The sequence below is a fragment of the Oryctolagus cuniculus genome, chromosome 11, assembly GCF_964237555.1.
Source record: "Oryctolagus cuniculus chromosome 11, mOryCun1.1, whole genome shotgun sequence".
Lineage (NCBI taxonomy): Eukaryota > Metazoa > Chordata > Mammalia > Lagomorpha > Leporidae > Oryctolagus > Oryctolagus cuniculus.
In genome coordinates, this window is record NC_091442.1 from 34,774,760 (window position 1) to 34,797,754 (window position 22,995).

At 41.1% G+C, this 22,995-nt stretch overlaps 1 protein-coding gene and 1 pseudogene across 1 annotated transcript in view; one reads left to right on the forward strand and one right to left on the reverse strand.

Moving 5' to 3' along the window:
- Window positions 1–8,478, reverse strand: part of PAK5 (p21 (RAC1) activated kinase 5) — a 313,813-nt gene extending 305,335 nt beyond the window's left edge. The window contains exon 1 of the mRNA XM_002710976.5: window positions 8,173–8,478. The gene's annotated coding sequence lies outside the window, so the exon portion shown is untranslated. The remainder of the gene's footprint in view (window positions 1–8,172) is intronic.
- Window positions 7,940–22,995, forward strand: part of LOC127491107 (actin-related protein 2/3 complex subunit 1A-like) — a 99,428-nt pseudogene continuing 84,372 nt past the window's right edge.

The following is a 22,995-nucleotide window of genomic DNA, read 5'->3' on the forward strand; positions in this document are numbered from 1 at the left end:
TTTTTTTCTGATTCATAAAATAAGATGTTATCATGGACTATATATTCAAAATTTGAAAGGCATAAAAATCCATATTTCTACCATTCAGAAATCACCTAATTTTTGCTTTTTGTTCATTTTGTATGCCTACATGATATTTGTATTTCACTAGCACATTATGATGACACAATGTATGTACTTTTGCATGTGGTTATTTACACATAAAAATCTGGTGAAGGTTGCTCCATTTCATTACATCATCAATAGAAGTATCCTTTTCAATGCCTACATGAATAGTGTGTTATCATGGAACCTTAAATATCTCTAACCAGTCTCCAATTTTTAGTTATGCTTGTTGATTTTAATTTTAAAATATAAAATGTGCTGAAAATCCTTTATAGTAACTTGTCTGCATAAACTTCTTTAGCAAGGACTAAAATAAACATAAAATAAAAAGAAATAATTGCATCACGTAATTTGAGCTTTAAAAAGTTTTTGACAAATATTTTCAAGCAGTTTTCTAGGAAGATTATATCATGTAACCCACCCACCCCCCACTAGTATTAGATGAGAATGCCTTTCTCATAGCATCATTGCCAGTTTTGAGTATTACTTTGTATAACTATTTTTCACTCATTTAATATATAAAATATAGCATCTCATTTTTAAAATTTGCATTCCTACAATCAAAACAGAATATTCATTAAATAGATAGGCATCTCAAAACATGGAATTATAAGATAAGCTTATTTTGGTATAAAAAATTTTAAAAGATTTATTTATTTATTTGAAAGGCAGAGTCATGGAGAGAGAGGAGACACAAAGAGAGCTCTTCCATCCGCTGTTTCACTCCCCAAGTGGCCACAATAGCTGGACCTGGGGGGATCTGAAGCCAGGAGCCAGGAGCTTCTTTCAGGTCTCCCAAATGGGTGGCAGGGGCCCAAGGACTTGGGCCATCCTCTGCTGCTTTCCTTGGTGCATTAGCAGGGAGCTGAACCACAAGTGGAGAAACCAGAACTAGAACCGGCGTCCATATGGAATGTAGCACTCTGTACCAAAAATTTTGCAGTAAATCTCATGCAAAGTTGTATGTAAATCTGCCTCTTTATTTCTTCCTTTGAAGTGCTTATTCTGATAGCTGGATAATCCAATTGGTGTGCTATTTTTTTTACTGATTTATAAGGATTCTTCAGTGCTATTATTACCTGTCCTACTACACTTGGTATCATTATGTTCTGCTTTAAGATATTTTTTGTATACACAAGTCTAAAGCATACTCAAATCCATATGCACTTTTTAAAAAAAATTTAATTCAGAGAGTCATATAAGTGGATATGCCTAGTTGGATGTTTCCCATACACTTAGCCAATTTCCTTGATATTTCTGTCAAATATTCCTATTTCATAATGTTTTCTCCATCACATTTCTGTTTCCAAAAATGATTTGTTTCAAAGCTATGCTGTTTCATCAAAGTACTTATCAATTCTTGAACTGCAACTACACTATTATAGTGATTGTATTAGATGATCAGTTTTATTTTTACTTCTGCAAGGGCAAGCCTTCAACACCATCTGCCTACCTCTACACTACATCTATCTGTTACAGCCCCCAACACCACATCACTACTTATGTGCACCCACCACCTCCATGTGTAGCTACCACCACCCAACTCTATCACCATAACTTTTCTGCAAAATTTTATATAGTTACACAATTTATATAGTTATTCTTCCAGATGGATATTAGAGGCACTTTGTCAAATTCTCCCAAATCCCAATAAAATAAAACTATATAATTGACCTGGGAAAAATAACCATTGAATAATATCTTCCTAATCAAATACATTTTTCATTTATTTGTTTCTTAGATTACATGTATAAATAAAATTTTACAACTTTCTACATAGACTGTCAAATATTTGTTATTATTCTCAAGTATGCTATGTACATTTACTATTTTTCCTAGGTTATTTATATGTTTGTTTTTCCTGATAGGAAGTTTATTGGTCAGTTTTTTTTTTTTTTTAAGTATCAAGGGGCTGGCGCTGTGGAGTAGTAGGTTAAGCCGCCGTCTGCGGCACCAGCATCCCATAAGGTGCCAGTTGGAGTCCCAGCTGTTCCACTTTCCATCCAGCTCCCTGCTAATGGCCTGGGAAAGCAGTGGAAGATGCCCCTGCACCATGTAGGAGCCCCAGAAGAGGCTCCTGGCTCCTGGCTTCGGATTGGTCCGGCTTCGGCTGCTGCAGCCACTTGAGGAGAGAACAAGGGGCTGGAAGACCTCTCTCTCTCTGTCTCTCCCTCTCTCTGTAACTCTGCCTCTCAAATAAATAAGTACATCTAAACAAAAAAAGTTAAAGTATACAACTTAATGGTTTAATGCACAAACTTCTGCAGGCATCACCACAATCAATTTCAGGCATTTTTATCATTGACAAAAGAAATACTACCTCTATTTCACTTCAATCTCCTACATCCTAATCAATCACTAGTATGCTTTCTGTATTTATGGATTTGCCTGTTAATGAATAGAATCATTTTCCATTTTCTTTTTAGTTGGCAAATACTAGCATTTTTGGAGGTCGTTGATTGTTCAACATGTATGTTAAAACCAGTCACCTTATTGAAGTCTCTTAGTGCCTTTAGGTTTTAATTAATCCAATTGTATATTCATCATTTTAAAACAAAAATCAAAGCATGATATCTGATTTCTGGTTAACTTTACTTAACCATAGGCATTAAATGATGTTTTATTATTTCTTTTTTAAAAGTCAGCTTTTAGGAGAATAATGAGACCTGAAATTGAAGCCACCTTAGAAATCCAAATGTAACACATACTCCTGTGTTGAGCTCCATTCATTTCCCTTGGGCACTCAATCTTGCTATTCAAATCTACCAAGTGTGATTTCAATGAGATATTAAGTCACCTCTCATTTGGCTAAAACAGGAAAAATTAAAGAAGAAAACAATTGAGAGTTTGGACAGAAACACAGCACAAACTTGTACCCATATAAAGAGCAATTTGTCTCTTATTTTAACCCCAGGGTTAATAGCTAGAATGATTTTTAAAATAGAGCAGAGGGGGCCTTGTGGTGCAGTGGGTTACACTTCTGCTTCTGACACCAGTATCCCATATGTGAGTTCCAGTTCAAATCCCAGCTGCTGCACTTCTGGTCCAGCTTTCTGCTAACATACCCAGGAAGGCAGTGGAAATGGCCTAAGTATAAGGGTCCCTGCCACCCTTTTAAGAGACTAGAACAGAGTTCTTGGTTCCTTGTTTCTGCCTTGCCCAGACCCACCTGTTGTGACCATTTGGTGAGTGAACCAGCAGAGGAAGATCTTTCTTTCTGCCTCTCTCTGTCTTTTTAATACATATATGGATAAATGATTAAAAACAGTGAAATAGACTACGGCCCACTCAGATATTTTCAGAAAGAAATTACATGCTCTTCTACTCATGTACGTGAGTAGATTCTTTTCCCCACAAATAATAGGACCTACTAATTACTAATTCATCAAACATTTATTGAACTTCTGATAAATGTAGGAGTCCAAATTATTTAGAAACAATAGGCCTATTGTGACAATTATGAATAGGGACTGAAGAAAATCAGGCACACAGAAACTCAATAAATTACTGTTATTCATTATTATACATAATGTCCATTGTAATACATGATATTATTACTACTATTAATTTCTAGAAGGGTAAAAGCTTAGTTTATCATTGTCTTTATTGGCCCTAGCAAACAAACAAAAATGTAAAACATATTTGAAGATTATTTATTGACTCACTGATATATAGTCACAAAAACCTCAGTAGCCAGAAAATATTTTGATTCAATTCTTAACTTATAGCCTAAAACCAATTCATAGAAGATGTATTTGTTAAAGCCAAGAATACTCCTCTTTTGAAGTCAGAATGAGGTTCTAAATCGTTCTTTTTATCCAAGTTAGTTAAAAGGGAAAAAAAAAAACCTTCTAAAAATCAGACCTTTAAATTGGCACAGAAAAATGCTATGAGGCAAAGAATTTACTCCTCCACTCATTCACCATTTATTGAGCATCTTCTGCATGTAACATAAAAATCTGGCCAGCACAGAACTTGCAGACATTAAATGGTCAGACAAATATGAAATTGCAAACTGAGGTAAATGACACAGGAGGAAAGTAAAGAGACATATCCAAGATGTGGCTGGCTCAGTGTCCAAGCCTCTGGGAGTCTCTGGAAATTGTCTTAGTTGTATGAGTGGCATTTTACACAGGAAATTGATATGATCCTATCTGCTCTTGGTGAAGAGTTGGAGGCTCCAAGCAAGGCACCAGGGATCTCCTTAGAAAGGGACACTAGTGGTCCTCGTGGCAGATGATGACTTGAAGTTTGATGGTGATAAGAAGGATGGGAAGAAGAATCTAGCAAGACACACTTAGAGCTATCAGTAGGAGACAGAGTTTATATGACCATGTGAGTTTGGGATGTGGAGAAGAAATGGAGTGTCAAAGATAGTTCTTGGATTTCTGGCTAGGGTGATTTCATGGGCAGTGTGTTATTCATCAGGATAATGTTAATTAAAAATATGTTATCTCAAGAACTAAGGAAGGAAGGAAGAAAGGAAAGGTGGGAGGGAGGAAGGGAATATCCTTATGTTCTCAGAATTGTGTCTATGAATTACATTGAATCTGTTCTTTGTATTAATATTATGTTAACATGAAAAGATATCAGCAAAGACTAGAAAGTGTAAGGATATATTTGTTGCTGTTATTGTTTTGGTTTGCTTTTCCAAGTGTTAATAGTGTAGCAAAACAAGGCAGCAGCAACTTCCAGAAGTCAGTTTGGAAAGATTACATTTTGAGAAGCCTCTAGAAGACCTGGTACTACATTGTCTTGGTTTCCAGATAAGTGATATGCATGAGGGCACTTCAAAAAGTTAATGGAAAAGTATCATTAAAGGCTGTTTATTTCAGAGCAAAAGTTTTTTGAAACCCAAGTATAATTCCCATAATATGCATTTCCCATGAGCATATTTTTATTTGACAGAGAGAGAAGTAAAAAGAGAAAAGAGGGAGAGCTCTGACCCACTGATCCCCTCCCCAAATGCCTGCCATGGATAGGGCTGGGCCAGATCAAAATTGGGAGCTGATAACTCCATCCAAATCACCCACATGGATGGCAGGGATGCAAGTATTTGAACCATCATTTTCTGCCACCCAGGGTCCACATTAGCAGGAAACTAGAATCGGAGCAGATTCAGAATACTCTGAACATTTTGGACACATTTCTATGCACAAATTTCAAAATTTTTCAGCAAAAGTAGTCTTTTAATGCCATTTTTTGACAAACGTTTTCTGAAGTACCATTGTATAAATGACGTACTTTTGAATACTGTTTTCTCTAACATAGTTGGGGATATAAAACCTTAGATAGATTGTTTTAACAGTCCTTCAGTTTTTTCTAAACTCATTTTATTCTATCTTTATATTCTGCTCTTATGTTGACATCATCTTGTGTTGTGATTACACACAATTCTTCAGTCTATGTTGCTGTAATGGCCTTAGAAGCGTCTCCCAAACATTCATGTGTACCCAGAAGCTGTGAATGAGACCTTGTTTGGGAATCAGTTACTCATAGAAGTAATCACAAGGAGGTCATATTAATTTAGAGTGCATCCTAAATTCATATGAATGATGTCCTTACATGAAGATGAATTGTTTTTTATCCAAGGACACGCAGAAAGAATGTGCCCCATGAAGACAGCGGCAGAGACTGAAGTTATATCCAAGAACACCTGGGGCTGCCAGAACCTGAAAGTGGCAAAGGAAGATCCCCTGTTAGGACCTTGGAGGGAGCGAGGTCCTGTGGACTCTGCTTTTGGACTTCCAGCCTCCAGAACTGGGACAGGGTCAGTTTCTGTGGTTCTTAGCTGCCAAGTGTGCGGTTGTTTGCTATGGAAGCCCTAGGAAGTAAAATGGTTGCAAAGATTTAAATGAAATCACCTATTTGAAACAACCTTGTTTCATACAGGGCACAGAATGGGGGTTCAATAAACATACATGTCTTTTCTCTTAATGGTCATCACTATTTTTATGGTGGTTTATAAGTAATCTTCATACCTACTCATTTAGTACGTCCTACTATTCCTAAGCCTGTTTCACAGATGAGAAAATTGAGGCTTGGGAAAGTTAAACAGCTTTCCCATGACCACAAATCTAAACTTGAAAGAGGCCGGGGCAAAGTCAGCTCTGTGTTATCAACCAAGACTATATCTATTGTGGCCTAGTAGAATAAGCCTCTGCCTCCGGTGCCAGCATCCCATATGGGTGTCCTGGCTGCTCCTCTTCTAATGCAGCTCTCTGCTTATTGCCTGGGAAAGCAATGGAAGATGGCCCAAGTGCTTGAGCTCCTGCACCTGCATGGGAGACCTGGAAGAAGCTCCTGGCTTTGGATCAGCTCAGCTCTGGCCACTGCAGCCATCTGGGGAGTGAACCAGCGGATGGAAGACCTTTCTCTCTGTCTGTAATTCCACCTCTCAAATAAGTATCTTTTAAAAAGAACACGATACCATAACCTGGAACCCCTGCTTCTCAGCTGGCAGTGTTTCAGCAAGCTCTGATAAAGTGAAGGAGAGGGAGTACCTGCATTTAAAACTCACAAAATAACAAGTTGCAGAGACTGAGTACAATCTACTCAATCACAGAGGAACACTGGCCAATGCTAGCAATGGCCTCGAAGCACATTCCCTTGCTTGCATTAGCAGCATTTCTGGTTTGCATATATTTATCCCAACTCCAAGTAGTACCCATCAGATTGGACGTTAATGGCTTTAATTGAAATGCCTTTTCCTCAAGCAGCCCCCATTTCATTCTGATTAAACTAACTCTTCCCACCTAACAAGATCATAAAAAAAAAAAAAGAAAGGGTGGAGGGAAGTGTCTCCAAACTTCATATTCACAGATGTCTACTCTTTATATTATAAAGCAAAAAATAAAGCATGACTTAAATTTACCTTTGCACCCCAACGCAGTGAGTTGTGCTGCTGAACAGAACTGATGTACAAAGCTGTTCTGCCAGTGCCACTGTGAAAGATTCCTACTGTAGACGGAGCTCCTGGAGAGCATCGGGTCCATCGGGACTCAGGTAAGACAGAGTGCACGCCACTCAACCCGGGAAGAGCAAAGCACGGGCGGAGAGATCCTGTGAGGTACCTAAGACTCTGGCTGGGTTTTGGTAGAACCCTGTGGAATGTCACGTTCCCTGATTGCCCCAAAAGTATATCCCGCTTTCCAAGCTGTCATCAGCTATTAAGGATGACACTTTACTGGCTTTGTGTCAATTTCTCTTTTTCTTCATGACTCTGGCCTTGGCGCTGATGCTTCAAATAATTAGCATCTGATGCTGACGAATTAACTCACATCTCGTGCTAAAAGCTCCGGAGCACACACACATGGTTTGAGGAAGAGCGAACACTTCTCCTCCAAACTGGGCACAGAGGGTCCCCAGACTTTTCAAGTTCACCCTCCAGGAAGCTGACACGGCATACAATTTTCACAAGAGTTTGGAACCGAGATCCTCTTCCTCACTCTGCCCGCACTGGTGCCCACAGAAGAAGTTGTCTGTCTCCATTACAACCCACCACGCGCGCAGGCACACCGAGGCAAATAACAAAGAGAAACACAGCCCCACACAGGCTCAGCTATTGCATCTTCCAGTCCACACCTGCCCAAAAGACAAACACCATATGGGAACCCTGCCCTGGCGCTCTGACCAGCGCTCTCTGGGAGAAGCAGGCGCCCTGGCAAACCCAGCCGCTGTCTACACAAAGAACCGGTGCGGGGCTGGCTAGCGGTTTGGGGTACCAGCGCGCTCCCAGGGTTGGTCTCCCGGCTTCTCCCGCACGCCCTCCCGCCCGGCAGAGAGGAACTACCCTTTATTTGACCCGTGGAGAGCCCAGGCTGGGTAGTAGCGCATGGGCTGGGGGTTGGGGAGTGGGCGGTCCCCGGATCCCTCCCCTCCATCCAGGCAGCCGGTCCCCAGCCTTTGGCATCTTCTGGGAGATGCACAATCGCGCTGTCAGAGTCCGCTTCGCATCCTTTCCCCGACAAGGCAGGATGCCCTGGGTACCAGCCGTGCGCATCCCCGCCGGCGCCCCTCCTCGCGCCGTTCTCCACCCGAGCAGCCCCGCCAGACGCGCTCGCCTACCTGGCGCTTGTCTGTCAGCGAAGCGGCGGTGCCTCAGCCGCGTCTCCTCAGCTGCTCCATCGCTCCGAGCGCCATGTTCCCGGTCTCTCCGGGCGCACGCTGGGGAACTACTACGGGCTGGGTAGGGGCAAGGGGGGCGGGGGCCGGAGGGAGGGGGTGGGAGGCAGAGCCAAAGCTTTCTACTCTCCACCCAAACCTCCGCCAGCTACTGAGCATGCCCAGCTGTCGGGCTTCGCCCTGAGAGGACTGTCCACGAGCGCAAGCAGCTGTTCCGGGTTTTCGCGGCAGCCGGCTGGGGGCAGGCCGCGGCCGCTGCTGGGGGTGGGGAGGGTGGAGGGGGGGGGAGGGCATAGATGGGGGGAGGGGGGAGTGTCTACACTGGAGAGCTGTAGAAAGCAGCCGATCCCATCCTACTTTCCGTCGGCTTTCCTCGGCTAGGGGAACTCCTGCACGCCCCTCCGCACACACTCGGGGTTTGCAGAAATGTTGGGCAGGTCCGTTGCAGGGCGGAGCGGAGCTTTGGAGGCCTGTGGAAATGGGGGGGGGGGGGGTGCTGAGAGGCTCATCAGTATGCAGGCCTCTTTGCCACCACCTGGACCAGGGCTTCTCCAACTTCCGTGTGCCTGTGACTTACAATGCAGATTCGCATTCAATTGGCTGGGGCCCGAGACTCTGCAAGCCCAACGACTTCGCAGGTGGGGTGGGTCCGCTGATCCTCCCAGCGCTCTGCAGTAACCAGGATCCAGAGCACCCAACCTGTGACTGGCCAGTGCCTCCGTGGGTCTAGCTGTGAGGAGTCAGATGGTTCTATAGGCAGCCTGGAAACTGAGGCTGGAAAACGTTCCCCAGGAAAGTTATCCTTAGCAAGGTCAGAAGTTCAAGCCTGCCCACTCCTTGGGAGCTTCCAGTATTATCTTGAGACTAGCAAGGGAGTGGGGACTCCACCCTTCTGAGCTCCCAGTTTACTGTAAAATAAATTAGGTATCCCACCCTTGTGATGGCTCTTTTGTTTTATCAGGAGCAAGCCAGACAAGGTAAAGGACTGCAAAAAAGGTTTTGTCTCCACCTTGTAACTGAATGTCAATCTGATTGCCAAGTTTCCCTCTCCTCCCCCCAAAAAAATGTGCTTAAAAACTCAACTGCCACGGACCACTTCGAGTTTTTTCCTTTCTTGGATCCCCCTCCATGCCACTCTGGCTGGATGTCTTTTAACTCTAATACATCTTGCTTTTAAATCTCTCTGCTTGGGGCAGGCTCCGTGGAACATTAGGTTGATCCTCCACCTATGGTGCCAGCGTCCCATGTGGGCGCCTATTCGAGTCCCAGCTGCCTCTCTTTCCATCCAGCTCTCTGCTATGGCCTGGGAAAGCAGTGGAGGATGGCCCAAGTCCTTGGGCCCCTGCACCTGCATGGGAGACCAGGAAGAAGCACCTGGCTCCTGGCTTTGGATTGGCACAGCTCTGGCTGCTGCGGCCATCTGGGGAGTGAACCAACGGAAGGAAGACCTTTCTCTCTGTCTCTCCCTCTCTCTGTCTGTGACTCTACCTCTCAAATAAATAAATAAAATCTTTTTTTTTTTAAATCTCTGCTTGTCCACTTGGAAATTTTTCTTCCATGTGAGACAAAGATCTGAGGTAATAATATTTTTCTCTACAGAGAAATGTTTCCCATAATATTCCATGGCCTCTGGTGTCCACAGAAACCCTTTCTGCCTTCAGATGGCTTGGAGACCCAAGGGAAAGTGTGTCCTTGAGGGTGCCACAGCTATCCTGAAAGGATTCTATGCAGGGCCAGGCGTTGGCCGCCCAACCCAAATTGGCTACTTTCTGATTTAGAATCTTGCGCCTACCAGAGAGGTGGTTCTGGCATCTCTTCACCCTCACTTTACTAATGGGCTAGCAAACTGGTTGCAAGTGTAACTGCTCCACTCAAATCTGAGCCAGTCTGGCTTGGCTGTCCCCTGCTTTTCCTGGAGTGTGGGGATGTCAATTTCTCATAAGGTGTAATGCCAAGCTGGGCTTGACCAATAGGAAGCCCAACAGATGATGGCGATTGAAGGGTGTTTTGGTCTAAGAGATGACAGGCCTTTTTGCTAAGTGATGTTGGGGCTGACCTGTGGTTCATCTTAAATCCCCCAGTTGCCCACTTCCCTCCCAAATACTTGGAAACACCTGGAATTATCAACAATGCTTGCTGCTCCTTCTAACGTGAGAGAAAGTTACAAACTAGTTGTGAGCCTTTAGCCTTGGAAATTAAGAACTCACACCCTTGCCTGTCCTCCGCCACTCCAACTTATGAGCAGGTACGTATGGTATCTGATCCCATAACTGGAGAGCAGTTTACAAAATAAGGATCTATATCTCTTAGGATCCCATTATACTCAATCACTTTAGACAGATGTCTAGTTAGCAGCATATTTATCATTTCCCCTTTGCTTGTTCTCTGTTTTCTCAGTACCCTCAATATAGTAGCTGCCATCTGGAAACCGGAACCACAGGATGAATGAATGATTACTTTTCTTCTCTAACATTTGTATATGTAAAGAAGAAATATGTCCAGGTCTGTCATATTCTGATTTTCCATTTAAAGGGTAGGATTCTTTAAACTCATCTCTACTCTTTCAAAGCTGCATATATAGTCCTGAAAACACTGCCCCCCCCACCATCCTCATTGATACACCTATAATTTTTTGCATAAATAGCTTCTACTTTTACTTCTTTGTATGTGTGCTCACACTGATGCAAAAAAAAAAAAAAACAGAAAGTACTGCACTGTGGTCTATTTATGATTGGTTGGTATCAATTAAAATTCTGATTTGAAATACTGAACTTTAATCACTTCAATAGTGATAAAGGTGACATTTGTGCAGTTGTTACTACTGATTCAATGTGAGGACTATGGTTCATTTTGGAAGTATGCAAGGTAAAAATTACAGATGAAAACTAATATTATTTCTAGAAATACTGCATTACGAAAAGGACTAAAGGTTTTCTTTGTATATAATATCCTTTCTTGACACTGTTGATTAGAGACCAACACCTGTGGGTGAGAAATCACCCACAATCTGGAATGGACAGAGGTAGAAACTAAGATGTGATTCAGGCTGTGACAGTTTGGGCTAGCCCCTCAGGATGCTTGGGTGACCCTTCATAATTGCCCTCAATTGCTCTGACATACTCAGTGCTTTCTCTTCCCCCACTGACCATTACTCCTGGAAGGGGCATGAACTCAAGACAGGCAGCTCTCTAAACCAATGCAGTTCCTGAAGGGGGTGACTGTCAGACATAGTCCTTATAACTGGCATGAGTCATTCACTTAGGGAGGATCTGAGCAAAACATTCCTTTGCCCATCACATTAATGCATGCATGCATTGAATACAATTTTGAATACACAAAGTAGTAGTCTACTGAATTGTCCGAGGGATTTAAAAGTTTATTTTAAAATAAGTAATAGACTTTTCCTCTGACTCAGAGAATCAAAAGTTGGGAAATAATCTGTTATCTGTAACTGATAGTATATTCCCTACTTTGGCATCTGAGTATCTATGTTTATATGTGGGTGTTGTTTAATTATGATTTATGGAACTGGCATATATTCACAGATTCATCCTCTATCATTTAAGGCATGCTTTTCTCTACTGGCAAAATCTATTTGTATTTTGAGATGGAGGAAACTGCTTTGAGATAATAATTAGAAGTGTGTTTTTCAAGAAAATAAAGCTATCAACTCATCAATATTTCATGAGAAACAGAATAGTTTCTAGTTTGGTTGAGAATACAACCAAACTTGTTAACATCAAAAACTGAAAAGATGTACCTGAGGATAGTGAATTAGTATATTAGAGGTGAGGGCTGTCAAGACAGCCAATGGAATCCAGGATCAGACTGCCCCCAGCTCATTCTCTTCATTCCTATCCATGCTACTCAGTAGTAAGGAACTGGAATTCCTGAAAGATGAGTCCCAGGTATAATGGAACCAGCATGGACTCTAGAAAGGAACCGGGCATTCACCAAAATAATGATGATGGGGAGGAAATTAACCTTGCAAGAATCATAAACAAAAAGCTGTGGCGCAGTGGGTTAATGCCCAGGCCTGAAGCGCCGGCATCCCATATGGGCGCTGGTTTGAGACCTGGCTGCTCCACTTCCAATCCAGCTCTCTGCTATGGCCTGGGAAAGTAGTAGAAGATGGCCCAAATCCTTGGGCCCCTGCATCCACGTGGAAGACCCAGAGGAAGCTCCTGGCTCCCGGCTTCAGATCAGTGCAGCTCTGGCTGTTGAGGCCAATTGGGGAGTGAACTACCGGAATGGAAGACCTCTCTCTCTCTGCCTCTCCTTTCTCTGTGTAACTCTGCCTTTCAAATAAATAAATACATCTGTAAAATAAATGAATGAAGAATCTGCCTCTTAAGAATTTCCCCCAGAAACAGAAGAAAAGTTCAAGCAAATATTATCTCCCAGTTTCAAAGAACTTAAAGATAGGATGATCTACTCATTTTTAATCACCATGAAAGAAACAGGAGGATTTAAAGAAGAAACAATAACACCAAGATGACGAGAAACTGACAGAGTTGGAGGAAAAAAATGGAAGTCATTAAACCACTCAGAAGATCAAAGAATAGGGGAAGGTGTTTGGTCTCATGGTTAGGACACTTAATGTGCTGGCTTCCCACATCTGAGTGCCTGGGTTCAATTCTTGGCAGAGGCTCGTGAGTCCAGTTTCCTGCTAATACCTGTCCCAGGAGACAAAAATGTTGACTTAAGTGGTTGATTCCCTGCCACCCTTGTGGGAGACCTGGACTGCATTTTCAGCCCTGGCTTTGGCTCTTAGCCTTTGCAAGACCTGATTGGGCATGCCTATCTCTTCCTAACTGCATTTTCAGTAACCTAACATTGGTAGCTTGAAATTAGCCAAATCCCGTATGAGAGAACCTAGGTTTGTGTCCCACCTCCTACTAATGTGTGCCCTGGGAGGCGGCAGATGATAGCTCAAATAGTTGGTTTCCTGCAACACATGTGAGAGAACCAGATTGATTCCAAGCTCCTGGACTTGGCCTGGCTCAGCAGCAGCTACTGTAGGCATTTGGGGAGTGATCTCTCTCTGGTTTGTATCTGTCTACCTTCAAATAAAGGGATATACATTTTTAAAATTTTAAAAAGTTTTAAATAAAAAATAGAATAACAGGGTTGGCATTGTGGCCCAGCCGTGCTAAGCTGCCACTTGGAATGCCAGCATCTATATTAGAGTGATCATTCAAGACTTAGTTGCTACACTTCCAGTCTGGCTTTCTGCAGATGCACCTGGAAAGCAGCAGATGATGGCCATAGTACTTGGCTCCCCATAGGAGATGAGAATAAAATCCTGGCCCCTGGTTTCAACCTGGCCAAGCCGTGGCTGTTGTGGGTATTTGGGAAGTGAAACAGCAGATGGATGAGTTCTGTGTCTCTCACTCTCCCTCTGTCACTTTACCTTTTGAATAAATAAATAAAAATAAACCTTTTTCAAAAAGAACATTAAACCTGCAGTTGCCTTGGGTAAAAATGAAGTCAGTATTGAACAACTAATCTTCAAATATATTCTGGTGAGGTCATAGAACTTCAAAGACAAATAATGTTTGGTATATCCAGGCAGAAAAGGCAATTTACATAGTAAAAAAAAAAAAAAAGACAATCAGGCTACATTTAGATTTCTTCACAGCACCAAACATGCCAGTTGGAGTGTTCTGAGGGCAGAAAGGCTGACTCAAGAATGTTTTGCCCATCCTGGCTGGTCTTTGCATTTTCAAGGCAACAGTGGATTGTTCTCAAACATACAATTAGTCAGGATTTATAGTAGACATAAACGCTGACAAAATTTTACTTCATCATGAAATTCAGACTATAAGGAGGTACATTAAAAAAACAAATCTCATGAATGATGAAACTCTGGTCAAATGCTATATTAATGGTAATAGTTAATATTAAATCTAAAAAAATTATGTTTGGGATTTTTTTAGAACATAATTTAAAAATTATCACCCTTGACTATGTAAATATTACTGTGTAACTCACTAAAATCTACAGGTAGTAAAAACACAGTTGTCAAGTGGTTTATTTTTTAAGACATATTTATTTTATTTATTTGGAAGGCAGAGTGGCAGAGAGTGAGAGAGGGACAAAAGAGAGATCTTCCATCTTCCATCCACTGGTTCACTCCCCAAATGGCCGCAAAGGCTGAGGCTGGGCTAAGCTAAAGCCAGGAGCCAGGAGCCAGGATTGTTATATTGGTCTCCCACGTGGGTGCAGCAGCCCAAACACTTGGGTTATCTTCTGCTGCTTTAGCAGGGATCTTGATAGGAAGTGGAGAAGCTGGAATTCAAACTGGTGCACATATGGGATGACAGTATCCCAGGTGGAGGCTTAACTCTTTGCACTACAACACTGGCCTCATGAAGAGGTTTTAAGTACAATAATTTCCCTTAGCAAGAGATATATTATTATATTATATATATATTATATTATTAAAGTCAAAATCTATAGCTATACAATGAACCCACCTCCAATTTCATAATGCTATTTCATGATTTATTTTCCTTATCTGTATGAGAATAAATTTAACTCTCTGGCTCTGCAAAAACATTTTTCTTTTCTTTTTTTAAAAAGATTTATTTATTTATTTGAAAGTGAGAGTTACACACAGAGAGAAAGAGAGGCAGAGAGAGAGAGACAGAGAGAGAGAGAGACAGAGAGAGTGAGAGAGAGGTCTTCCATCCACTGGTTCACTCTCCAAATGGCTGCAATGGCCAGAGCTGCGCCGATATGACACCAGGAGCCAGGAACTTCTTCCGGGTCTCCCACGTGGGTGCAGGGACCCAAGGACTTGAGCCTTCTTCTACTGCTTTCCCAGGCCATAGCAAAGAGCTGGATCAGAAGTGGAGCAGCTGGGACTCTATCCGGTGCCCACAGGAATGTCGGCACTGCAGGTGGCTTTACCTGCTATATCACAGCGCCGGCCCCAACATTTTTTTCTAAAGTTTAGAAATTACCACGGGTACATTTAACTTCTTTTTGTTCCATTTAATTTTAATAAGAATAGAATGTAATTTAGTTTTAAAGTTACGTGTGTAAGAGTCATATATACAAAAGCACATCAGTTTATTCTAATTATTATAACCTTATATTTTTATATCTCTCTGCAGGAAGACTTATGGAATGCAGTAGCCAAGCAACATTTTTGATGGAAAGATTTAGGGTGGATTATTTACTTTTCTATGTTGTATGGAATTACTTGAAACTTTTAATGATGAATGCATATATTCTTAAAAATGAGTCACTTTTTAAAATATCTCAAAATATTATTCCTTTTTATGACAGATTAACATTACAGAATGTGAAATGGAATGAAAATAGACAATTAAAATAAGCCTGGATTAAAATGATTCATTTAGATAAAATAAAGAGAAGTCACAAGTCACTAGAAATAGGAATGAAACAGGGGATGTAAGCACAGTTTCTAAAGTCACCCAAATTATACTTTATGTGAAATAATTTTGTGCTCATAAATTCAACAATGTATAAGACATGACTAATTTCTTAAAAACACACATTACTGGGGTTGGCACTGTGGCATAGTGGGTGAAAGCCGCTGCCTGCCGTGCAGGCATCCCATATGGGTGCTGGTTCTAGTCCCGGCTCCTCAAATCCTGATTCAGTTCTCTGCTATAGTCTGGGAAAGCAGTAGAAGATGGCCCAAGTCGTCTGGCCCCTGAACCCAAGTGGGAGACCTGGAGGAGGCTCCTGGCTCCTGGCTTCAGATTGGCACAGCTCCAGCAGTTGTGGCTAACTGGAGAGTGAACCAGTGGTTGGAAGACCTCTCTCTCGCACTCTGCCTCTCCTCCCTCTGTGTAACTCTGACTTTCAAATAAATAAATAAATCTTTTTTAAAAATTTATTTGAAAGTCAGAGTTTCAGAGAGAGGTAGAGATAGAGAGAGGTCTTCCATCCGCTGGTTCACTCCCCACATGGCCACAACGGCTGGAGCTGTGCCAGTCTGAAGCCAGGAGCCAGGAACTTCTTCTAGGTCTCCCACATGGGTGCAGGGGCCCAAGGATTTGGGCGATCTTCCACTGCTATCCCAGGCTGTAGCAGAGAGCTGGATCGGAAGAGGAGCAACCAGGACTAGAACTGGCCCTCATATGGGATGCCAGCGCTTCAGGCCAGGGCGTTAACTCCCTGAGCTACAGCACCGGCCCCTAAATAAATAAATCTTAAAAAAAACAAACAAACAAACAAACAAACAAAAAACAGCATTACCAAAAACACAACCAAGATGAAATATATAACCTGACTGGTGCTAGACCACTGATAAAAATTGAATTCAAAATTTAATATCTCAGGGTGAGTGTTGTAGTGCCGTAGGTTCAGCAAACACTTGGGATGCCTACTTCCCAAGAGTTCTTGGTCAAATCCAGGCTCCTCTGCTTCTGACCCAGCTCTGTACCAATACACCAGGTAAGTGGAGAGTACTGACTCAAACACTTGCATTCCTGCCACCTGAGTGTTGTGGCCACTGTGGGAGTGAACCAGAGGTTGGAAGAGCAATCTCTATCCCTTTCTCTCTCTGCCTTTCAAATAAATAAATCTCAGTTTTTTAAAATTTTTTCCAAAATGAAATCTCTTGGTCCAGTATCTTCACTGAAGAAATCAACCAAACCAAAGAAGGAGAATTAACATTGCTTTTACATAATTTCCTCCAGAAAATAGAAAACACTTCCTAGCTCTTCTTATGAGGCCAATATTATACTAATATCCAAACCAAACAAATTAATTAGGGGAAAAAAAAGATAACTGCAAACAGATATGGTTTATTAATTTAGTTGCAAAAAATCCTCAAAATTAATAAGTTAATTAACGTGAATCTTAACATTGCAAAAAAAGGATGATATATTAAGTCAAGTGAGATTTATCACAGGAATGAAGGACTGGTTTAACATAGAAAGTTAATTAATGTGGAGTGGGGCTGGTGTTGTGGCGCCTGCAGTTTCAGCATCCCATATGACACCTGGTTTATGTCATGGCTGCTCCACTTCCAATCAGTTCCTTGCAGTGGAATATGGCCCAGATCCCTGGTCCCCTGACATCCACATGGGAGATCCAGGAGGGGCTCCTGGATTCTGGCTTCGACCTGATCTAGGCGTAGGCCTGGTTGTTGTGGCCATTTGGGCAGTGAACTAGCAGATGAGAGAACTCTCTCTCTGTTTCTTTCTTCCTCTCTCTCTAACTGCCTTTCAAATAAATAAAATAAATCTTTTTTAAAAAGTTAATTAATGTAATTCCATGGTCAGCTTTGTGGCACAAAGGGTTAAGCTGCTGCCTGAGACATGTGCATCCATATCAGAGTGCCTGGTATGCCACTCAGTTACTCTGCATTCGAACTACCTTCCTGTTAATACACCTTGGAGGCAGCAGATGATGACTCAAATAACTTGGGTCACTACAACCCAAGTGGGAGAGAGGTCCTGGCTCCTGGCTTCAGCCTGAGCAAGTATTGACTATTGTGGGCATTTGAGAAGTGAATCAATCTCTCTCTTGCCCCCCCCCCCCCATCAATCTGATTTTCAAATAAATTAACTTTTTGGAAAAAGGATGGTTTATTTATTTTTAAAATTTTTTATCAATATAAAGAGAACAGATTTCATCTATTTCATAGGTATAATTCTAAGAAGATAACTATATTTCTAAATTCTTTTAAAAAGGTCAAAAAAAAAACCCACTATATTTCCTTCCCATTTCTCTCCCTCCCTCAGTTCCCCTGCTTACTTCCTTTATTTTTCATTTTTGCAAAAACATAATTTCAGTCCACTTCACAATCATGGACTTAATGCACCACTAACAATAATATTCAATAAAATTCAACAAAAAAGTAAAAAATAGAAATAACACAGTTCACATAAGTATAAATGAGAGCTAAAAACATTTTTAATAATTATTTATTTTCATCATTTAAAGTAATTCACCAAGATAACAAACTCTAAAAGAAAAATAATATGATCACATCAGTTGATGTTTATAAAATCCAACACACATTCATGAATAAAAACTCCCAGCAAATTAACAATAGAGAGGGAATAGCTCAACTTGATAAAAAGCCTGTCAAAAAAAAAAAAAGCACTTACAAAAAATCCCAACTAATATTAAACTTAATGGTGAAATGCTGAATTTTTTTTAGGTGTGAAATAAGGCAAGCATGATGTTATCACTGACTTTACTACACATAGTACTGGGAATATTCGCTGCTAAGATTAGTCAAAAAAAAAAAAGGCTGTGTTGGAAAGGAATAAATAAAATTGTCTCTAGTTGAAGATGATGTGCTTGTCTACATTAGAAAAAATAAAAAGCCAAAGAACCTACAAAATAATAAGTAAAAAGAAAACATCAGAAGGTTGGAAACTCACTGAACAGAGAGCCTGAAAATAATCCACTCAACTACAACAAAATGATTTTTCACAGAGGTGCTACCAACATGATTGTAGAATGGACAATTTTTTCAATAAATTATGCCAATAAAATTGGATATCCACATGAAGAAGAATGAAGCCAGACCTTCTCTTTCACCACATAAAAAAATGATTCAAAAATGCATAAAACTATAAGGCCTGAAAACATGAAATGGAAGAAAACAGGGAAAAATGATTTAGGACTTTGGAATGGGTAAGTATTTTATGGATAAGTTATTGAGTACAGAGTTTCAATTTGAAATGATTAAAAATTCTGAAACTGGAGAATGGCAATGTTTACAAAAAGGATCAAATACTCAATACCATTGAAAGGTATAGTTAAAATTGTTAAAGTGCTAAGTTTTGTATTATATATACTTTGCCAAAGTAAAAGTAAAACCAAGTCAGAAAAAAAAGTGTACCTCAACCTAAACTTCAAACCATATTTAAAACATTAACCTCAAGTGGACCATGGGCTTAAATGTAAAGCATAAAAGCATGGAGCTCTTCAGAAAAAGCATAGAAAAATCTTCAAGACCTAGGTCTGGCAAAGAGTTCTTACACATGATACTAAAACTGAATTATGAAAGGAAAGATGGATAAATTGATCCTCCTCACAATTAAAACTGTATTGTCTGTGAAAGCTCATGTGGCGGGTGAATAGGCAAGCTATGGAGTGGGAGAAAATACTTACGAGCAGGATATTAAAAAAAACTCAAACTCAGGGGCCGGAGCCGTGGCTTACTTGGTTAATCCTCCACCTGCGGTGCTGGCATCCCATGTGGGCACCAGGTTCTAGTCCTGGCTGCCCCTCTTCCAGTCCAGCTCTCTGTTGTGGCCCGGGAGGGCAGTGAAGGATGGCCCAAGCGCTTGGGCCCCTGCACCCACATGGGAGACCAGGATAAGTACCTGGCTCCTGGCTTCGGATCGAGTGAACCAACGGAAGGAAGACCTTTCTCTCTGTCTTTCTCTCTCACTGTCTGTAACTCTAGCTGTCAAAAAAACAAAAAACAAAACAGAATAAAACAAAAAAAAACCCCTCAAACTCAATAGTAAAAACTAAACAATCCAAATAAAAAACGGTCAAGAGCTAAAAAACAACATTTCATGTAATAGGATAATGACGATAAAGAGACGGTAGATAAGCACACAAAAATATGTTCAACGTCATGAAACATTAGGTGCATTCAAATAGAAACCACGGTGATGTCACCAGATGCCTATCAGTTGGCTGGAATAACAAATTGTGGCAACACCAAATTCTGGTGACCATGTATAGAAACTGTATGACTCGTATGTTGCTAGCGGCAATGTAAAGTGGTTCAACCACTAAATAGTTGGGTGTGTTTTTATATGTAGCTACTACATCCAGAAATTGCATGCCTGAGCACTGTTAGGGACTGCCTGCTTGTGTTGCGTTAAATTCCTACATTCAACCCTTACCTCCTAACATGATGGGATGAGGATGTGAGGTCTTTGTGAGGTTTAGGATTTGATGAGATCATGAGGGCAGAGCGCTCAGGAACTGATTTGTGTCTCTGAATCCCTCGACAGCCTGCTTCCCCTTTCACCACAGGAGCTAAGAAAATGACTGAATGTGATCAGGATGTGGGGCTCTCATGGGACATTGACTCTGCCAGGATTTGAATCTAGGACTTCCTAGCCTCCAAAAATGCAAAAAAAATTTCTGTTGTTATAATCAACCCAGTGTATGGCATTTTGTTATTGGAACCCAAACAAAGACAAGCATTCATCCCAGAGAAATGAAAACTCATATTCACATAGAAAATTTATAAAAATTGTCATAAAGCCTAAATAGTCTTTCGTAGGTAATGGTTAAAGAAATTATAGTATACTCACACTATGCAATACTACTCATCGATAAAAAGAAACACAAGTGATACATGCAACAACTTGAATGACTGCACAGGGAATTGAGCTTAGTGAGAAAAAAATCCTAAATGGTTATGAAACGTATATATCCATTTATGTAACATTTTGAAATGACAATATTTTAGAAATGCAGAACAGATTAGTGGTTGCCAGGAGTTAAGGAGGAAGTGAGGTGTGGGTGTGGTTATAAAAGAACAACAGAGGGATTCTTATGCTGATGGAACTATTTGTATCTTAACTGTGGCAGTGAGTACATGAACCTACATATGTGACATACTTGTATAGAACTAAACAGAAATGACTGCAAGTAAAATGAGGGATGTCTAAGTAAGATCAGTGAAATTCATCAATGTCAATATCCTGGTTGTTATAATATACTATAGTTTTTGCAAAAGGTTCGGGAAAACTGGAGAAAAAGTAGACTGATCTTTCTGTGTTATTTCTTAAAACTATTGTTATTTCTTAAAACTGAATCTACAGTTGTCTCAATAAAATTTCAATCAACAAATAATTTACATATTTTTAACTCCCCAACATTTACTGAGCACTTCCTGTGATCATGGAAATACATGTGTGTGTGAGTTTGTGTGTTGAGACTGCTAAACCCTTAAAATATAGCTAATGTGACTGAGAAACTTAATTTCAAATTTTATTTAAGTCTAGTCACATGTAGCTAATGGCTCCCATGTTGGGCAGCACAGTCCTACACATCAACCACTAAGGTAGGCAATAGTAACCCTAAAATGAGCACTTGTCTTCCAGAAGCTCAAAATTTAGTGAAGGAGGCTAACAAAAATATCACTATTATAAATTGTGTGTCAGAGTAGGATTGCTTATAGGTGTTTGAGAGCAATGACAAAAGACAACTGACCCAGCTGGGGATAGAGAGGTTGTGAGGAAATGCTTGTAAAATGAAATGCCTTTGAGCCAAGTCTTCAGAGTAATTAAGGAAGGCCAGGTGAGTAAAGGCATAGTTTTGGAGAAATATTGTCCCAGTTAAGGGAACAGGACTATAAAGACACAATGACATAAGACAGCGTTCACAAAGGGAAGTATTTGGTAAGCTTGTACAGAGTCAATGAGAATAGAATAGGAAGAGGCTAGATGGTGAAGGGCTTCAAGATATAATATGCCTTGACATTTCAGCTTCATTATAGAGTAGGTTTACCTCTAAAATATCCTACTGAAAATGGATTGGAGTAGAGCAAGATTCCAGGTGGGAGAGTATGGGTACTGTTAGGAAAATGGTGCAGTTTTGTCTATAGCATGATCTACACCCTGATTTACATCCGAGGCTCTAGCCCCCGCTGCCATTGCTGGAAGCCAGGTGGCCACATGGCCCAACCACGGTTGTCAAGCTCCACCCCCATCCTAATAGGATTCCCTGCTCTTGCTTCCCTGCCCGCCCTCGGGCAAGGTTTTAAAAGGACCTGTTCCTAAACAAGTGGCTCTCTTGGCTCTTCTCTCCTGCTCTCTTGGCTCCTCTCATCTGCTCTCTTCTCCTCCTCTCGTCTCTCTTCTCTCCTCGTTAGCTCCTCTCCTCTGTCTCTTACACTCTCCTCTCCTTTTTTCCCTCTTCGCCCCTTCCCTCCAGCCTGCTGGTTTTCCCCAATAAACCCTTTCCCTTACTCTAGTGTTTGGAGTGCTTTGTGATGGCTGACAGGTATAGCCTCTGAGAAGAATAATCAAGGGCTCACGTGTGGTAGTGGAAGTAGGAGAAGGGAGAAGAAAATACAAAGGATCTTCAAAGAGTTCATGCAAATGCATTTTATGAAAAGCAGCATGAATTTTGAAATTTTCGAACCAAAGTAAACTTATCTTTTAACTCCATTTTCCTATGAACTTTTTGAAGTACTCTCATATAAACATTAGGCATTAAAGAAGATTAGAAAGATGTTGTATTGGGGCCAGCTCTGTGGCACAGTGGGTTAAAGCCCTGGCCTGTAGTGATGGCATCACCTATGGGCAGCAGCTCAAGTTCCAGCTGCCCCACTTCTGATCTAGCTCCCTGATAATGCACTTGGGAAAGCAGTGGAAGATGGCCCAAGTCCTTGGGCCCCTGCACCCATGTGGTAGACCCAGAAGAAGCTCCTGGCTCCTGGCTTCAAATCAGCTCAGCTCTGGCCATTGTGGCCATTTGGGGAGTGAATCAGCAGATGGAAGATCTCTCTCTCTGTCTTTACCTCCCTCTGTAACTGTGCCTTTCAAATAAATAAAATAAAGCTTTTTTAAAAAAAGAAATATGTTGTATCTAAATGAATGCAGGTGATAAGGGTGCCAAGTAATTACAATAATTTCCACGCATTTGACTGGGATAACTTTATGGATGGAAGTGCTGCTGAAAGAGATAGCTAATCAAAGAGTAGAAAACGTGGAGCTAAATTTTTTTAATGTGTTGAGATTGAAGTACGTGAGAAACGTCTAGGTACTGGACGTGTCAAGTAGGCAGTAGGGG